The sequence below is a fragment of the Porites lutea genome, chromosome 11, assembly GCF_958299795.1.
Source record: "Porites lutea chromosome 11, jaPorLute2.1, whole genome shotgun sequence".
In the NCBI taxonomy this organism is placed as follows: domain Eukaryota; kingdom Metazoa; phylum Cnidaria; class Anthozoa; order Scleractinia; family Poritidae; genus Porites; species Porites lutea.
Genome location: NC_133211.1, coordinates 5,767,667 through 5,787,292, shown reverse-complemented (window position 1 = coordinate 5,787,292; position 19,626 = coordinate 5,767,667). Strand labels below are relative to the sequence as shown.

Genomic DNA, 19,626 nt, shown 5'->3' with positions numbered 1-19,626 from the left:
AAAGTCAACAATTTTATTCGCTTTAGAGAGCTTTTCCTACATACCGTAATTAGGGAAACAGGCACGGCTGTAGACATTGCTGTTTAGTAGTTAAGGATGGTCGAGTTTCTGGAAAAGAACTTCAACAGTGATATCTAGTTTTGATACAAAAAATCTTTTCTTTTCGTTACGATTTGAATGTAAGAAAACTTGAACCCAAAGTAAAGCGGAACAAAGTTTTTTTTTTAACTAAGTTCGTCAAGTTATTGTTAGAATTAAAATTAAAATGAACAATATGGTTCGCACGAACAAAAAGAGAGATTAATTGAATCGAATGATAAAATTTACCAGGACACGAATTTCATTAACAAAAACAGCTCCAAAATGGCCTTAACTGAGTACCCCTGTGAAAAAGGTTTTTGGTCTAGCTGTTTGCTTGCCCAGCAGTTTCAATTTTTCCTTCAACAAATCTCAGTGTAACAAGGTCAGGAAACTAGTTGGAAAGCCTTTTTCCTTGTCTGTTCTACACTATTAAAAGACCAAAATCAGATTTGAATAAAATCTTTTAGCATAACTCCACCTGTGTTTAACAAGAAAGGAATCATACAAATGTAAATTAGATCAGAAAACACGAAAAACACGAGTCTTCTTCAGTCATTCGTTGTAATTTTATCGAATTTGAACAATGTGTTTTGAACTACTCCAAAATACTACAGCATTCGTAAACAAGTCGGTCTGTGTAAGTTGATAAGATTAAGAAATATTTTAAAGAACAAACAACATTCAATGTGTTAATTTTTTTCGACAGATTTTATGCCAAATTTATTTGCGACAATCATTGCTGATAAAGTTTGAAAGCGAAAAACAAGTGAAAGCCCGGCTAATGAGAACCAGCATTTAATAATTAGTTTGTGAATACACAGCAAACATTTATTGAATAACAAAAGACATCTTCAAATGAAATTTGAATGATTATTGTGTTTTGTGCAACTATAAAATACAAAACCATTCGTGAACAAGTTTGTGCAAGTTGATAAGATTATGAAAATATTTTGAAAGAACAAGCACACTGAATCAGATACGCGACATAAAATTTGTGTACAATTTCTAAATTATAATACAGTATGTACGAAGACTATTTAAACGCACGCGTTTATTGTGGTCTGTACAACAAGATATATTAAACACATTGGATGCGAACTACAAATTTAAGATTTTTTAAAAACGAGACATTGGGTTTTATAATGGGTTATTGTTAATTTAGGTAAGAAAATCTTTTCCAGCCTTGACTTGACGCAGCACAGGAGAAACTGAGAAAAAAATTAAAGCAATAAATTATACACACACCGAGTAGGCAATTATATTGATTTATACTGCGGAGAAAGTTGGGGCAAAGCAATTGTAAATCTGTGATCTAAAATACTCACTTAGTTCAAGCTTTGCTCCAAGGGAATCGTTTATTAAATTCGGCAAAAAGAGATTTACATAGAGGCAATTTGTCTTGTGCTACAAACATGTGTACTAAGAGCTGGAGAGGGTTTTTATAGGCAACATGGCAAGTTATAACTCGGAAAAATCAAATGAAATTGGAGATTACATTATCGTCAAAACTTGAATCACAATGATTTAGAAGGGGAGGAGAAAAATTCAAAAGGCGGTATACTTACGCCGCGTAAAAAATTTTATTTTTTTTTATACCAAATATTTCGTTTGGATTTTGATTTTTGAATAGCAGTTTTCGTAGTTTTGAATGATTTACAGCTTGCCAATTTTGCCTTTAATTAACCGCCTTAAGGACAAGTAATACGAGCATTATTTTCCTACGACTACTCGCGCACAAGGTTTCGTTGCAAGTTGAGATTCAGTTTGTTGTGTGTTTTGTTATCTACCTGTTCAATAAATTTTTGTGTTGTAAGAAGTAGAAGATACTTCTACTCCTTGCAACATAAAAATTTATTGAGCAGGTAGAAAGCAATACGCAAAATAAACTGTATCTTGCCTTGCAACGTAGCCTTGTGCGCGAGTTGTTGTAGGAAAACATTACTTGTATTACTTCTTCTTAGTACAAACTTTATACTCCAACTTGTGCAAAAAAATTTTGCGTGAGGTGCTGTATTCAAGTTTTATGGCGGAAATTTTTGTAAAGTAAACTCTGTCAATTTTTGAGACAAAAATGTTGTAAGGGGAAACGCTGTGCAAATTTGCTCAGATTTTCCCGCCAAAAGACTTAGTATATTTTTGAAAAAATTTTTCTTGACACCTTCTTAATAAATAAAACATTATTGAACTAAACAAAAGTGTTGATATCTTTATTTTATTAGAAATAGAAATAATAACTTAGCAAACAAGAAAAGAAATAAAAATATGAAAACAACTTGAAAAAGTTTGTTTATTTTTATTAATAGTAGTAGTTTAAGTAAATAAACTTTTATTTTTTTTTTAAAAAATACGACGCATGCGCCGTGGGCGCGCCGTATTTTTTTTATGTCTTTTGGAACCACATTCCAATCATATTTTCGTGAGGACAAGAAATTAACATAAAATTTTACTACGAACACTATGATTTTTCAAAACAAAACTGCGAAGAAATTATTTCTTACCGGAAGAACTGAACGGGAAATAAATTTCTTGAAATACTCATGAAACGAGAGTTTTCTTTTTCTGAATTAAAAAAAAAATGTCGGGTGGTCTGAATGGCGCTGCACTGTCAGCTTACACGAACTTCTTGTGTGATTTCGACACATTAGTAAAGAAAAAGAATGTTGACTGAGCGAAGCACAGACAACACAACACTGTCAGTCAATATTCATACTCTTATTACCACGGAATCTATTTGAGCGCTGAAAAATAGTTTCCGATTTGTTTACACCGTGTGGTTGGCCAAAGTATGCAAAATTCAAAATGTCTGCTGAAAAGCTATAGCGTTGAATTTAAGTTTTTGCGCCTTCTGAATTTACAGAGCCCGTTTATAGAACGTCTTAATAATTTGTCGTGCCAGGAAAGCTATATTCTTTTCACAATGCGTCAATTCAAAATTCGGATAACTTACCGGCTAAAAACTGCGCTTTATGTGCTTAAATTATGACTTCTAATATAGCTCCAGGCACAAAAATTATAGATAATTTCGAAATAACGGGCCCAATTATTCACCGAAGCCATTTACACCACCCGACAATCTTCGAACTGCTTCCCTTTCTTGAAAAATCCTTAATTACGATCTGTTTTCTACAACTTCCGTAGTACCTCGTTCTTCAGTTTCCAAATTGAGACGTGATCCACCACGGGCATGCAGGTAGCACCAGCGGCAATCGATCTGTTGAAAAAAAAGCACGATAAGCATCTTCAACAACCTTGTTATTCCATGAAAATGCAGGAGTTTAACACTTGAGAGTTGTAGCGCTGAATACATTTCACAGTACGACAGCACATCAGTGTTGATAGAGTAATTACCTTACCTACGCGATAAAATTTGTCTTGTGGAAGCTTCGAGTTGCAAATTTAACATTGAACGAAACAGTTAAATACTCAGTTAAGTAGGCCACCACATCAGGCTTTTTGAAGCAAAACACAATGAAATTACCAAGGATAAGCCGATAAAGTATACCTATCAAGTTCAATTATTATCGGATAATGTGCGGCACCGATTTGAGCGTTCTGGCAATCAATCCCTTTTCATAAAAAAGAAAATTCTGAAACACAGCGACACATGATCTTTGGGAGTAATTCCTCGTCAGTTATAACACAAATTTTATCCTATAACTAATAGAAACAACTACCTGTGTTACGTTTTAATATTCTGCTAGCCAAAATACATTTTCACGAGGTGTCAAATCTCTTAAATTAGTTAATTATTGAAAAAATTGCGAACAAAATTTTGCCTATTTTCTGTAGATTAGCCTTCAAAAACATATGGTATTCGTAGCTCCTTAGTTCACATCCGTGTTGTAATTTGTCGATGGAATTGTTCTTTAACTTCCTTCCTGTTCGTCAATTTAGTGCATGACACTTCAACAAATTTTGCATAAACGTTAACCAAAAAGCCAAAATTGAATTTTTACTACACTTTGACTATACTGGAGCACTGATGTTATCTGATCTTCCCGTGTAGTTTAATGACGAATCAGACAGAGATACGTTTTTAAACAAGTCGCGCTTTTTGTCAAATTTGCCCACTAGTATTACAAAAATTTAAAAGTTTTAAAATATACTTTCGCTACCTCGTGTCCTTCTTTAAGGATTCGGCTTGTGATGCCTTTTGGACTCCACTTGATCAGTTTGATCCCTTGATCCCTACAAAGCCCAACAATGCCTCATGGTTTCCTTGAACTCCATGATAATTCCATGATTCCATTATTCCACCTTAAGAAATTCAGATGAGAAGCATCGAAGGAGAGCTGCGTTGCCCTGTCTAAATAATGGGAAAAACATCATTAAACAGCAAGAAAGTGCAACCTCATTGACCTTTAAAACAAACCAAAATCAAATGTTCAGTGTTATTTTCTAGGTGCATAAACGATGCTATGTAATAGCATAGCCTCACATAGCCCAACATCAGCCCCACATGGCCATACACAGCCATATACAGCCCTACATAGCCTAACATGGCCTCACATAGCCCTAAATAGCCATACATAACCTAAATAAATTTTAGACCTGCACGTTTTAGCAAATTGCACGCCTTGAATGAGAGTAAAAAAACAGAGCCTGCTTCTAGCTACCCCAAGTTCAAAGTAGAATGAAATTGTGTTCAGAATGCGGCTTAACTGCATCTGAGAAATAGTAAAATTAAAAATTTTTCTAATGTGTCAGCAGGCAGGTTAGTTGCATGAAAGCTTTTCCAGTCCTCTTTAATCAAGAACTAAAAAGCCACGACGTTCTTTTCCGTGAAAATCTTCCAATTTCTGCTCTGCCGGCGCAGTTATTACGCCCTGTGTGGTTCAGACACACTCAACTAAATGGAAATCAGTTCAAGGCTACATCGTTAAAATTTCCACCCCTTAATATGATGATCAAATTCCCCACCTCCAGGCTTGCAAAGTTGTTAAATAACCAGGTATACTCTGAACCTTTTTACCAGTAAATTTTTAAATAACCAATAACGCATGAAGGAAATCCTCCCCCCCCACCCCTCCAAAAAAAGTTCCTGCATGGGGCTCTACTACAAAAAAAAGTCCATCTCTTTTCTACTAGTCCATCCCTCAGTTACTTGCTCAGCATGAAAGTGCACATGGCCTGGACGACTGGACGCAACATATTTCAAGCCCTGGTTAGAGATAAGTATTCATGGGACGACCTCAGAACGACCTGGTCATGAGGTCTGCAGTGATCTGAAAAAATTGTGGATTTTACTTAAGAAATTGAAATAATGTACTTTCCGTAATACAAACCTCATATCAGAGATCTGCTGTTTGTATCCAATGCTTAACGCCACCAAAGATAAAGGAACCATTTCAATCTTGTGACTGCTATCAATCTGAACAAAAATGCAATGGTCAGATATAAATACTAAGAAAAGAGGTATTCTAAATAATTATACAAAGCAACTAGGGATGCCATTAAGTTTTAAAACCAACATAGCAAATAGAGACTTCAGTTTGGGTATAGGCATCCCAGACTCACAATGTGATCACTTCTGCTTTGTAATACTTCTAGCAGTACTGTGTAACATAGCAATTGTATGGGTTGATATGGAGGGCTTCACTATTCAAAAATATTTGCCTTAAGCTTATTTTGGCAAAAAGACAAACAATAAACTTTTTTTAATCAAAAGTTGGAAGACACTATTCAATGGACCAATCACTTACATGTAAACAAGCCAGAATCAAATTGCCTCCTAAGACCAACAAACTAACTGCTCTAGGGGCTAGTAGAGGCATATTTTTACTACCCAGCATGAAGTTTCACTAGTCCCAGGCTAGTGGACTAGCGTTAGTGTCTAGCACTGAACTACTCATGTAGATTTAATATTCCAGAACATAAGGGAAATTAATTTTTCAATCAAAAATCACTGGTTGGTTTTTACAGAGAATCGCTCATAAGGAAATAAATAATCTCAAATAATATATTAACAGTAACACTAACCTTACCAAGGTTGGGAGAACTTCTGTCTTTATCCTGAACACTTTCCAAAGAAATTTTCCACTCCAACAACTGACCAAAGTAGGAATTACTGGTCTAGTTAAGGACAAAAATACATGGTCAGATGAGAAAAGGTCATAAAAGGATCTTCTAATACATGTAAAACCAAAAAATGCCATATGGCAGACATTATGAATAAATTATGCCTTCCCAAACTACAGTGCTCATCATAATCCACCAACACCCACTCAGTACATAGCAAATAATGGCATCTGTGCAAAATACTGCTTTATATACAATATCTCAAAATTTTTGACTTTTAAAAAGACATTATCTAGGGGGTCGGTTATTTAATTATTCACTGTTGTAAGATTTTTAAAAAGACATCAACAACAACAGCAACAAAGAAAAAAAATTGGGAAAAACTAACTAAAAAACTAACCTGTTATTTTCAGTCAATAATTTTTCATTCCGTGACTTAATGGAAGATCTCAAGACCAAGAACCTTGAATAGGAAAGATGTCTGCTGTATAAAGAACAATACAGAAAAGTTGGGGTAAATAAAATGTGGCAATCAGTTTAAAACGCATGGTACAGTCAATGTAAAAAGTCTCCAGAAATAGTAACAAAACCACAATGTGTCTGTCAGGAATAGAAAGAAAATGGTTTCTGCCCTGAAAAAATTGTCGCATGGTGACATCAATGGACTCAAAGCATTAGAGATTTGGTCTTGTTTGATTGACAAATTGAAAACTTAAGTGCACGCTGTTTTAATAATAATAATAATAATTAATGACAATTATTTAATCTTTAATGAGAAAGCCACAGTCTCAGACTATAGTACTTTGGACGCTTCCACTCAACGCTCAGTTTATTTACTTCTGGACCGGGTTGTTCAAAGCTGGGGTTAAGATAACCTGGGTTAGTGCGAAATTTGAATTCAGATTTGAAAGCTTAAAAAGTAAATTCAGTTTAATTCTTTCTGTCAGCAAGTTCATGATGAGGTACTCTTAAAAATAACAGAGAAAATTATCCGAGAAAATGCTTTTGAACAAAAGAAAAAGAAACCTGGGTTAAATTTAACCCTAGGTCAAGCACAAATCGGCCTTCAAACAACTGGGCCCTGGTCCATCTCCTCATTCTCCCAATGTTGTTTATCGCTGTTAACTCACCAAATCTTGTGCACCAACATTGGAAGGGCCAGAAAACAGAAAAGTGTGCCTTGGAGCCGTAATCCTGACTCTTGCATTTTTCATTAAGAGGAAAATTTGGCCTCATTCTCTCAAAATCTCCTTATTGCTCTGTAAAGGTGTCTTAAGCTACCTGCACTTAATGTGAAGAGTTTTCCCTTTAGGTCTTTCCCTTGAGGTCTTTCTTACTCACCACACGTTACAGCTAGAAATGTGTCACTTTTGAGCGACTCTCAATACTAGACAGCCCTGAATTTATACAGAAATACACATGGGCTCTTGTCACTCTATCAGTCATACTTGAAAGCCATGGTGTACACTCAATCATTTTTATTTTTCCAATGCTGCACTAAAAAGAAAAGTTTTCACCAACTGGGAGTTCTCAGTGTCATGGCTGCCTTTATATCAAAGCAGAAATGTGAAAAAACCTCAGTTCACTACTAGCTGTAGAAACGTTCGCCAAATCAGTATAGACATCCCAACACACTACAATGGCATCTATGACCGAATGACAACTTAACCTCAGTAGCTGTCAACGGCTCTTCAAATTACTTCAATTCCTTCTTCAGCATAGTATCACACAAAGTAGTTGGGACAATTCCACCCAACACTATTTTTTAACTTCTGGTCTGTCTCCTCATTCTCCCAATGTTGTTCTCGCAGTTAACTCACCAAATCTTATGCACCAACATTGGGAGGGCCAGAAGACAGCAAAGTGTCCCAACAAATTTGACTGAAACTGCAGCTTCACTGACTAAGTGGTTAACGAGAGGTCCTCTTATAAGGTTGAGCTATTACATAAAAAAAAAATTAGTTGTCAATGTAAAAATAATTGAATGCCTTCCAAAATGCCTAAGTTTCATTTCTTTGAGTTACTTTAATAAGATTAGTATAGCAGTCAGACTTAGCCTTCTTAATGACCTGATTAATGGTGTTTCTTAGTTATTGTTGATGTATGCACCACTGCTGGCCTTTTCTTGTTACTTTTTGCTTTCTTCAGATAATAATCACGCAAAATCATTTTTTCTACGATGGTTGAAGTCATCCAAGGGACTGACAATTCTCTAACTCTAGCAGTCTTAGTTGGTGCATGGGTATTTCCAACATACAGAAACCACTTATTTCAGCTGTTAACACAAATATTATTCTATGTCCTCAGTACCATTGGAAGTGACTTGCCAGGGGACGTTATCTAGATATTCCTTGTCGTAGTTCTTGTATCAGCAATATTCAATTGTTTTTGGAGCCATATAGAACAACCTGAATTGAAAACTCGGTAGATGAGAGGATGATCGCTAAGCCAGGCATAATGAAGATTCAATCAAAAAGCTAAACAACTTGATTATGTAATTAAGTTTAATTCTGTTTTGATTTAAAACAAGATACGGTTCTGTTTTGTTTCATTATCGAGTTTTACGCCCTTATTTTCAGGTACTATTGTTCACAGTTTGAACCACTTACGTAGCTAGCCACCGTTTTAAACCAGTTTACTGTACATGAAAATTGTACCCTTATTAGAGAATGCCCCTTAAGTTTTTGCAGAGCTGAATTTAGGAGATCGACAGAGTTAAATTGGAGTTTTCACAGGAGTTTTACTTTTTGTAGTTACATAACATTGGAGTTTCTTTAGCCCTTTAAGACAGGATCAGATGCAAGTTTCAGCCTATTGTATTTAGTTTTTGTTTATCTTTTAATTTTGCTTCCTTTGTAATTAGTCTTGGTCCCTTTTTTGATCTTGTACATTGTAATTTCCCCTTTTAGGTTTCACCGCATGTGCACAACATTTAGACAAGTTGTTGATCAAATTAAATGCTGTTGAGTCAACTTGTGCTGTTCATTTCTATACTGTGGTTGACACTTCCCAATCTCCAGTGCACAACACCCTGTGTCCACTGCACTGGGTATGCAACACCAGGATCAAACTCTCCAGCTGAAGATCTCTGAAGAAGATGTTAAAGGAGAAGATAGAGGAACCTATGTGACAAATGCCGGGGGATGTACCCTGGTTACCAAAGGTTTTTTCTTGCATGTGACGATTGAGTAGTAGTAGAACCGATAGTAGTGGTAGTGTTAGTACCGCCAAGCAAGAAAAGCGTACTGCATTTTTCAAGGTAGAAAGGCTAATTATGGATGGGTCACTTTACCGAGGCCCAGAGACAATTGCTTTCCCTCTATTGGACATTTAATGGATGTATAAATTAGCTCAGAACATTTATGTTATTATTCACAGCCATATTTTAGGGGCCAGTAGTGTGCTTTACAAACCAAATTAGCTCAATACATAGTCAGTCAACGCCGCTCAAATTCAGAGGTAAGTCATGGAGTTTTGTTTGTACGGTTTGTGTTTTTGTTTTCTTTTTTGTTTCGTCTTAATTTTTGCACAGTCAATTTTGCTTCCCTTCCCTAAAAGGGAAAGCGATCCAGGCCATATAAATTTATAATTTTGTCTGTGGATTGTGCCACACAGGCAAGGAAAACTATTTCATTTTATAATTGAACAATAAATATGTCACATAAGCTTTTGACACTGAATGTAAGAGGCCTAAACAGTTCTAGAAAAAGAAGACAGGTTTTTCTATGGTTGCACCTGCAACGATCGGACATTATTTTCCTCCAAGAAACTTATTCTTCAACGGAAACTATAAAACGATGGGAAGCCAAGTGGGGTGGGAAAGTTGTAGCTAGCCACGGTACAACTCACAGTAAAGGAGTAATGGTCCTGTTTAAACCAAATCTCAATGTCACTATTAACAAAACCTTAGCCGATAAAAATGGAAGATACATCCTTGCAGAAACATCAATTGACGAAACAAACATAGTCTTTGTGAATATTTATGCACCAAATGATCCTTCTCAACAAATCCTTTTCCTAAGGGATCTGTCCAGCTCTGGCTACCAGAAGGATGATTTGAGAAAATTATATCTATTGCTTTTTGAAGTAACAAAAGAAGTAAAGCTATCAATGTTCCAGTACAAAATTATTCACAATATTCTGTGCACTAAGAGCTTATTATTTAAAATGAAGGAAGAAGACTCCCCACGCTGCCCTTTTTGTCCAGCAGATCATACCATCATACATCTTTTCACTGAGTGCGCGCAAGCCACTTTGTTCTGGAAGGAGTTTCTGGATTGGGCCTCACGCATGGAGAACTCAAAATTATCGCTTTCAATAAAAGAAATTATGTTTGGCATTATTAATAACGATTCTAAATAAGTTCTGTTCAGCCCTCAATCATTTAGTCATTATAGGAAAGTATTTTCTTAATGCAAAAGCTCTTAACGTTAAATTTTACATCTTTAATGAATTTGTTTTCCCTAGCTCGTGATAAAATTAGTCTAGAAAAATATATTTCTTGTACGACTGGTCGCGAAAAAGAGTTCAGAACAAAATGGTCTGTTTTTTTGACTCTTTTAAATACGGTATGAAATTCTGTTTACTTAACTGATTGCACTCCCATTTAATTTTAGTTACCACTAATATTTTTATTGTATTAGGTTTCTTTTTTGTCAGCTTCAAGTTGTAGTTTTCGTTTTGTTGCAGATTGTCTTTTGTGAATGTCAGCTGTACCTGTGTATGTTCAATAAAGTGGTATTGGAAAAAAAAAAGTAGTAGTACCAATAAAGACTTGACCAAACCAGAAATCGCACGTGAAAAGTCTCTAGCACTTAGAGTAGGGGGATGGACATGAAAATGGTTACAAAAATTGCACTTGAGGATGTTCTTCCAAAATAGCATCAGGGTGCGAAGAAAATCATTTTTGCAGCTTGCCATTCGGGCAAGCTGAAGCTAGCATTTACTAGCCCAGAGGTCATTTCAACTAGACCCAAAAACTTTTTGACTAGCAGAATTGATTTCTACGTTCTTCTGTTATTCAAATTCCTCAAAAAACATCACTTGCCTGTTGGGCAAGTTGAAAACAGAATTCACTAGCCTGATAGCAAAATCCACTAGCCCCGGGCTATCGGGCTAGTGGATTTTACTTTCTTTCTTACCTTCTTTGCAATACTTTCTTTGCAAGCCGAGCATTTATTTATATCAGGTTTGAGCCAGACATCCTTGTGTTTCCGTGACATGACAATTGTTATGTTTCATAAATGTTTGTCTGTAAAAACAAGACAAAGGAAAGCAAAGCTATCGGACCAGACTGAGAGTTCTTGTCGATTACTTTTCGGTCCGCCAACTTTTGCGTTTTAAAAATTCAATCCTCTTCTTCCCTGTATTTTCCAAATCTTGGATCTTATCCAAGTTCATGGAACGTCTTCACAACCACGACATAAAGATCCATGAATGTAAAATGACCCCAGAAATGTTTGCATGAATGCATACTTCATGCTTGATTGGCTTTATGCTAAAACGTGAATTCAATCATGTCAGAAGAGGAAAGTGTAAAAAATAAAATAAAAACAATGTTTGTCCTCAAATTGTTTCTGTTTGTCCTCTTCCAAAGGCCTTGAAGGAAGAAATTGTTTGCTAAGACCCGAGAGCTGAAGCTGATGTTTCTATTTGTGCTAGCATTATGTTTTTGATTTGATTTGAACAATGTCCAGTCATTGTTTCATAAAATGTAGTCACAGTCTGCTCATCATTTATGCTCACATTTATTGGCTCATTGATTATGTTAGACATTGATTGATAAGTTAGAAAGAGGTGTAGTACGCCTTGCTCTGTTTGTTTTATACACTGGACACTTCTGCAGTATGCTCTGGTTTTTTTTGGTTGAAACGTTAGACACTACTGCAGTAATACCATTTTTATGTTTGATTTATATGATAGACATTACTATAGTGCACTATTTTCTCTGTTGGATTGATACAACTGATACTACTTTAACACGATCTTTTCTGTAAACACTATACACAAATGTAGCACACCTTTTTTTCACAAAGATAGATTGATATGTTACTATTGTGGCAGGTTGAGTTTTAAGATTGACTAGTCCACCAAATAAAGTGCCATTATATGCACTGGTTGATCACTTGTCTCTGTCTGGTTTTTCCTTTCTGTGACATATTGAGTAACTAATCCACCCATCACAACTTTAATTTTTCATCACTTCCTATACCAGATTATTAACTTCCAAGCCTGGGAATTAAGATGCATATAAAAAATATGTGAAGGCTTGGTTTTCCAAAAAATCAGGTTCTTACTAATGGGTTTTTAATGTGTTTCAGGTCTCATATGATTTCTTGAAAAAGCATAATATTATTTAAGGAAATAAGTTTTTAAAATGTTCAACAAATAACACTAACCTGGGGTTGGGATATCTGCTGTCTTTGTCCTGAATGCTTTCCAAAGAAATTTTCCACTCCAACAATTCAAGTGACCAAAGAACGAATTAAAATGGTCTAGCTATGGACAAAGATGAGATGAGATGAGAAAAGGTCATACAACGATCTTCTTATAAGGACATTTTGAACACAAAAAGGCAAAGGCAGACAAAGACTTCGCCAAATAAAACCACTTAGGGTTACTTAATTATTCACTGTTGTAAGATCCATAAAAGGGGGGGGGGGAGGGTGGGGGGTGGGAACTAACTGAAAAACTAACCTGAGATTGTGAATCATAATTTCTAATTTCTTTGCAGTCCATGACTTTGAAGATCTTCTGGCCAAGGACCTTTAACAGTATAGACATCTACTGCAAAAAAAAAAAAAAAAAAAATGTAGAAAAGATTATGTTAATAAAATTTAGCAACCAGTTTTAAATGCATGGTGAAGTCAATATCTTTAGAAACAATGAGGCACTAGTCAATGAACCCTCTGCTAACCTCAGAACTCAGAGAGACATTGACCAATTTTAAAGTATGCTTGTGCAACCCCACACACTCAGCTTTCCCCCAGTGTCCCAAATATCCTTGCCCTGTTTGTGTCTATGGCAACCTTATTCTCATCAGTTAATGATCATGACTGGAATTAAACGTAAAACTCTAAATTACATCTAAAATTTTTTGGGAAATAATACTGAGCCCTTGTATTTTTTGCAAATGCTCAAGTTGCCTTTGGATGACTGAACTGATACAAATTTTATAGCGCCACTTAGAATTTAACACTACTTTGGATAGCCTAAAAATGTTTTCACGAGGCATTTCAGGAGGAAACCATTGTTCGGTTCTCCTGATGTGAGAGAATAATAAATTTGAAGCAAAAAAGTTCCAGAAAATGGAACAGTAGTTGTGATTGGCTCAAATCAGGAGAGGAATTTGGTTCAAATGTGAGCAATTGTTTGTTGGGGTGGAATATTGTGCAACGAGACAAAAAGGTTGCATAGGAAGACTTTATATGTTTACAGTGACTGCACCCTTCGTTAAAAACTAAATCACGTTTGCTAGGATATTCTAAGCATGTCAGTATTGTACCTCCTATGAGACCTAGCTGCCAGGTTAAATTTTGACAGGCGACATGGCTCAAAAAGTAGCAAAAGAGCTTAAAATGAAATGGCGACAAGAGGCAACTTCCCTTGGTCAAATTGCCACAATGACAACAAAGCCGAGAATAAAGGACGAAGAACATAGCTTGGCGCTTTCCCCAGTGTCAATAATAAAAAAGTTGCTACTTCAAAATCACAACATCTCCATGAACATGAAGGAAAAGCAACTGCCATATCCCCTCACCCCCTTTCCCAGGCATTTACTTTGTGTACCGGACACAGATGATGTAAAACAAAAGAAAAAAAATGAATTACTCTTACTTAAAGGGACAGTGTCCCGATTGTGCGCACGCGTGAGCGTCATCTGTTTTTTTCTTCAAAAGACAATAGAACTGTCATATTGACTCGACAAGATTTCCTTCCGGACTGCACCGCCGACGGAGATTTGTTGTTTACATTCTCAAGTAATATTTTAGACTTTCGAAGAAGTTTTTCGTCTTATTTAAAATTTGGTCTTGGGGCATGAAGACTCATCGCGATTTTGTCGCTAGCAGGGCCGCCTCGTGACCCGAAAATCTTGTTCTGCTCAATTTAAAAACAGCTTTTCTCACGTGAAACTCGTGTCAGAGGTCAATTCTTCCAAGTCCAGTAATATTTGCCTGATTTACTCGCATTCTAGCCTCAAACGTTTGAAAGATATAAATAAAAATGCAATCTCAACGCAATGAATTATCGCAAAGGTTAGTCAAAAATTATATTATGATTTCATTGCACTAGTTTTTCTGAACATGTAGCACTTGTTTGCTTGATTTTGTCGGCGGTAGGGAGGTTCATTTAAAATTTACTAACACGCTGTTGCAAAATATTCTGCTTCACAAAGCTTAATTCCACAAGATCTACTCAGTCACATGTCTCAATGGTTTCTTTCTTACAGTCTCTATTGTTGCTGTTTCATTTCCGCGTATTCCTTTCACAATTTTTGAGCTTGTATGGAAGCTGGCAGAAGAAATAAGCCTTCAATCGGCATAAAAGCACTTCCCATCTTTTGGTTCTCCGGCCAACGGCAATAAAAGTAACCCCCAAAAATCCCGATTTTGCCCAAATCGAAACTCAACAGGAACAATATATCATTGATCTGTAATCCTGAGAAGTTTTAGTGTAGTATCGAACTTGGCCACGCACAACGCAAACGGATTTTTCAAGGTTATCTTACTCTCCTCGCATCTTTTGATTTTGCGACATCCTGTCCAAAAATCAAAGTTTGGTGCATGCGCAATAATGGGATACTGTTCCTTTAATGAACCACAAAAGAAAAAACACACCAAAAAAAACGCAGGATATGATGAACGGGGATCAATTGCAGATCAGTAACTGATCTGCAATTAACAGTCACAACTGTTGTTACTGTTTCCAATACGTAAAATAATAACTAAGTTAACTAAGAATAATTACAGAATGGTAGTCATGTGGTTTCTTTACAACTCTCCTCTATCGACCTTTCTAAAATTCTGACAATAACAAAGGATTTTTTTCCAATCTCCGACGGCGAAGTGAATATTGAGAAATGCCGACACAAGAGTTTTTGAAATTCAGCTGAGCGACATGGGACCCCCCCTCTTCCCCCCACCTTCCATGGCAGGGCCTTTCCTACATAAAAAGTTAGTATCTTTTCTGTTTGAAAAGTATTGATAATAGCTCAAGTGACACTTTGTGTTTGTGCTTCAAGATTCAAGATCAAATCTGACCTTGGCTTCTGGAGCAATTTTCCCAGAGTCTGACCAATATTAATTTATTATGCTTTAACTTTTATCATATTATAAGTTGCCAAAACTAAATACAATAGAGCCTCCAACTGTGACCATCTCTTGAAAGCGACCACCTCCCACAGCGACCGCCAATCCAAAACACCAAACTTTTCCCAGTCAAAGCCTTACAGTTGGAACCTCTAGTAACTGACCACCTCCTGTAAGTGACCATGACTACTTTTTGGGCCTGACGGTTAATGATTTTCCTCTTTCTATTCTCTTGTAAGCAACCACTTGACGCATTCTCTGATCTCTATGTTCCCTGTATGCACTATGGTACTTAGAATATATGAAGAACATGGAGCTACACATGTCGCAACTTAGACATTGCATGCAATGAATTCTCTAACTCTTCCATAAAGTAGATGTGCTCGGACTGGGATCGGCTATTTATCGAGTTACGAGCTTGAGTTGAGTAAGAGTTGAGTTCAAGTTGAGTTTGAGTTAAGGTTAAGTTAAGTTCGAGTAACCACAAAATGCCTTTTTTTTTTTACAGAAAATGCATTTTCACCGTTTTTGTTCCTGTTTTTAGGATTTTTTCTGTTTTTGTTGCTGCATTTCTCTGATTGATGCATGAAACCACGCCCCGCAAGGGAAATGAAACACTTCACGGGCACGTGTTATTGAGAGCACTGTTCACATGTTCTGTAACAGTAAAGTTCAGGGGCGCCCAATGATTGTTTTCCGTGAATAATCTATTCGGAAAAGCAAGTGTTGCCCATAATTTTCTCTTGCTTGAGGACGGCTAAAAATTTCTAGATGATCTTTCCATTCAGGTACAATTTTCAAAACTTATCTAATAAATTTTAATTTCTCACATTTTACTCCCCATGTTAGCCTAATTCTGGAAGAAAAAGGAAGCCTAAACTTTTTGGATTCAATGTGATGGAAAGAGGAATAACAACAATTCTCACTTCGTAAAACATTCCATTGTATCTAAAATTTTCTGGAAAATAATACTGAAGACCTTGTAATTTCGAAAAGACTCAAGTTCCCTATGATGACCGAACAGATACAAATTTTATAGCACCACTTAGAATGCATTTCTAGTCTAAAAGAACTCTGGATAGCCTAAAAAGAGTTTTCAACGTATTAAGGAGGAAACCATCGTTGGGTGCCCTTGAAAGTTCTTTGATCTTCTTCTTATTCAAACATAAAACTGTGTTTTTTTGGTCACTAGATACCCCGAATTGAATCGTCTCTAGTTGATCTGTCTTCATAGCTGATGAAAAAAGAGAATTAAATGGCCATTGTGCAAAAAAAAATGGACAAGGAGAAGAAAAAATGTAACAACTGTTCTTTTTCCCCACGATTGTTAAAAACTGACTTGTAGCATTCCATCGTGTTCTGATTTTGCGGTTTCCAATACTAAAGCACAAACCTATAAATTATTGCACGGACTCTTTCATAGCAAAGTCAGGTGTTCTCTACTTTTCAAAGCAACATTGTTGCTAGCAGGATCAGCTTCAAATTCAAGGCTTTTTTGTTGCCGTGGTAGCCATGGATCCAAACATACATGTAAGGACAACAACAAGACAGGCAAAAAAGCAATAGGGTTAGGTTGCCAAAACAACCACTTTGCACGTGCATCATGCCTTTTTTCTAGCCATTGTTGCATGGCCACGACACGAAACTGCCTAAATTCTTGTTTTCAAGAGGACGCCAAGGACGTGAACACCACACAACCATTTTTTGATTCTTTCTTTTCTAAACTTAGATACAGTCCACCAACAGTTGACAAATTGAAGGACATGGATTGATAACGATGAATTTTGAAACAGCGTGAATTAACTTTTTAAGAAACGTTTTTGCAGTCGTAAACTTACGCAACAAGACGAGAAAGGAAAGACAGCAAACCTTGTGTGACATTAATAATTTTGTTTGAAAAAAGGCTCATCAAACCTTACCCTCCTTTAAACAGATGTTTTAGTAAATGACCAGAAAACATTAACATGAAGTGAAGATCACAACAAAGCACACAAGTAAAACACATTCACAAGTAATATTACTATTGAAATAATTTGTTCAATATTAAAAGTCTTTTCCAGGCATTCAGAATGTGGCAGGGAGGGGTATGTGGCTGTCTACACCCTGCCCTTTTTGTAGAATTAAAAAAGCATGGCATTGGATTTACGCACTTGATAAGTGTACATGTGGACTTCCACTGTTACGTAGTTTTACGTGCGTGGTGAACACACGTAAATTTTACGCAGGTAAATAAAATACAACGTAAAAGTTGAACCTTGCTCAACTTTCCGGTTTACATGGACCTTTCATACATTGCCTCTACTGATTTCATTTATGTGTATAAAATTTACATGTGTTCACCGCGCACGTAAAAATTATGCAGTAGTGGAAATAAACCCTAACGCCGACAATCCTTGCCATCATTTGCATTCTTAGAGTTTAAAAACTAAAAATATCTAATAAATAGCACCGAAAACGGTAACTCAAACCTAACTCAATGTTAACTCAAACTCAACTCAAACTCAACTCAGACCCATAACTCGATCGTTATACTATCTCGCTTGGACCTCTTCTCGGAAGAGGCCCCATCATTCAATTCTTGTAAGCTAGCACCAAAAATGCTAACACTGAGTGGAGGTTCGAATGTACAGAATAGGAATTTTGTGCTTGACAAGTTAAAAATGTGGGATCATGAGAAAATATTTGTTCTTGTTTCTCCCTCTTTTTTCCCCTCATGTGTTGTTATTGTTGATCACAAATATCAACAAGCCTCTCCCACCACGGACTCGTTGCTGAAACATACACTTGAACAGAAATAAGTATTATCTGGTTGTACTAAAAATACTGGCATCTGGGAAGTTATATGAAGCTATTAAGTGGATCGTCGTTGTTTTAATTTATGCATGTATAACTGTTTTAAACTCCTGGCTAACAGTTTATTTTTCATTTTTGTTTCTCAAGTTTTTTTGGGCAATGTTAACTCTCGGAAACTTGGAAACTGTTCGCCTAGCAACTTATAATGAACAAAGTTAGCGTATATAATCCGGCTTACCTGCAGAAAAACCTTTCCTCCAATTTCTGTGTCCACGTGTCTGGAACCGTCGACCTTTCCGTATGTAAGCTTAATTTTCACTCATCTATTTCCGTTCATGGCTTTCTTCCGATCGCTTGAACGTCCTTGACCAAGTTAACAATTTCCTCGGTTTTTCACTGTAATGATAAAGAGTTTCTGCTTCAAGCAGCGTTTCGGATCAATTTGACCGCCATTGCTGATTGAATACATAATAAGGGAGATTAATTTGCATTTTAAATGAAGTATTCGGCGGTGGTCACGTTTTGCTATTTTTGCGCCGAATTAACCCTATCTCCATTCCTAAAGGGGTCACTGAAAATCTTTACAACGTTACAGTTTGGATGTTGGATCAATGAAGCTAAAAATATATCTTATTTTTGGCGCCTTATCATAAACTGTAATATACTACTGCATTTAAACTTAAACGCATATAATTTTCAGATAAAAAGCTTATTAGTAATGTGAAAAAGAACAAGCTCTTTACACAGCTCATGAGACAGCGATTTAACATTTTAAACTTGTGCTTACATGCACCACAACTGCTTTTGTTTTGGAAAGGGCTCACGATGTTTACAAAAAAACTTCATAAACGAGTTAAATCTGTCAAAATAATTTTTACGAAAAAAAAGGAACCAAACTAATCAATTTTTCCACTGCGGTTACTAAAATAGGTATAGTCATGCTGAACATTTAAAAACTTATCTATTAAAGCTTTTAAAACACGTGAACAAGCCTGACACTTTGTTACAAAATTGTCTCAAAAAAGCAATTTTACCTCAGCTTACTTCCTCGTTTTGCATGTAGCTGGTATTGTACAGTTCTTCTCTCCTTCATCCAGTTGAGAAAACTTAGAACTTGACGCTTTGAAAGCCATGATTATCAGGTTGAAAGTTAAAAATATACTTCTTTTGCTGCTACAGCTAAAACGAACCCGGAGAAAACGAAGTGGTTGGCAGCCGCCGGCAGCGACAAAAAAAGGCGCCAAAAGTCCTGGCCCCGGTTGTTCAAACGTTGGATAGCGCTCTCCACCGGATAAATCACTATCCAGCGGATAAGTATTACGGAAATCAATTACGCTATCCGCTGGATAGTGATTTATCCGCTGGATAGCGCTATCCAGCGTTTGAACAACCGGGGCCTGCACGTGAGTGCAGTCTTCCTATTGGT

General features: G+C 36.3%; 1 long non-coding RNA gene across 2 annotated transcripts; it reads right to left on the bottom strand.

Annotated features, from left to right (window-relative positions):
* Positions 1-883: 883 nt before the first annotated feature.
* On the bottom strand, positions 884-18,647 carry LOC140952042 (uncharacterized). 2 transcript variants are annotated; one of them, XR_012167328.1, is made up of 9 exons: positions 18,439-18,647; positions 12,796-12,885; positions 12,498-12,597; positions 6,500-6,583; positions 6,061-6,153; positions 5,367-5,452; positions 4,197-4,387; positions 3,223-3,292; positions 884-1,289 (listed from the first exon to the last, which is right to left on the bottom strand). It is a non-coding gene; the product is annotated as an uncharacterized lncRNA (long non-coding RNA). The 2 variants fall into 2 exon arrangements; XR_012167329.1 differs by having other exon boundaries at positions 6,500-6,580.
* Positions 18,648-19,626: the final 979 nt, after the last annotated feature.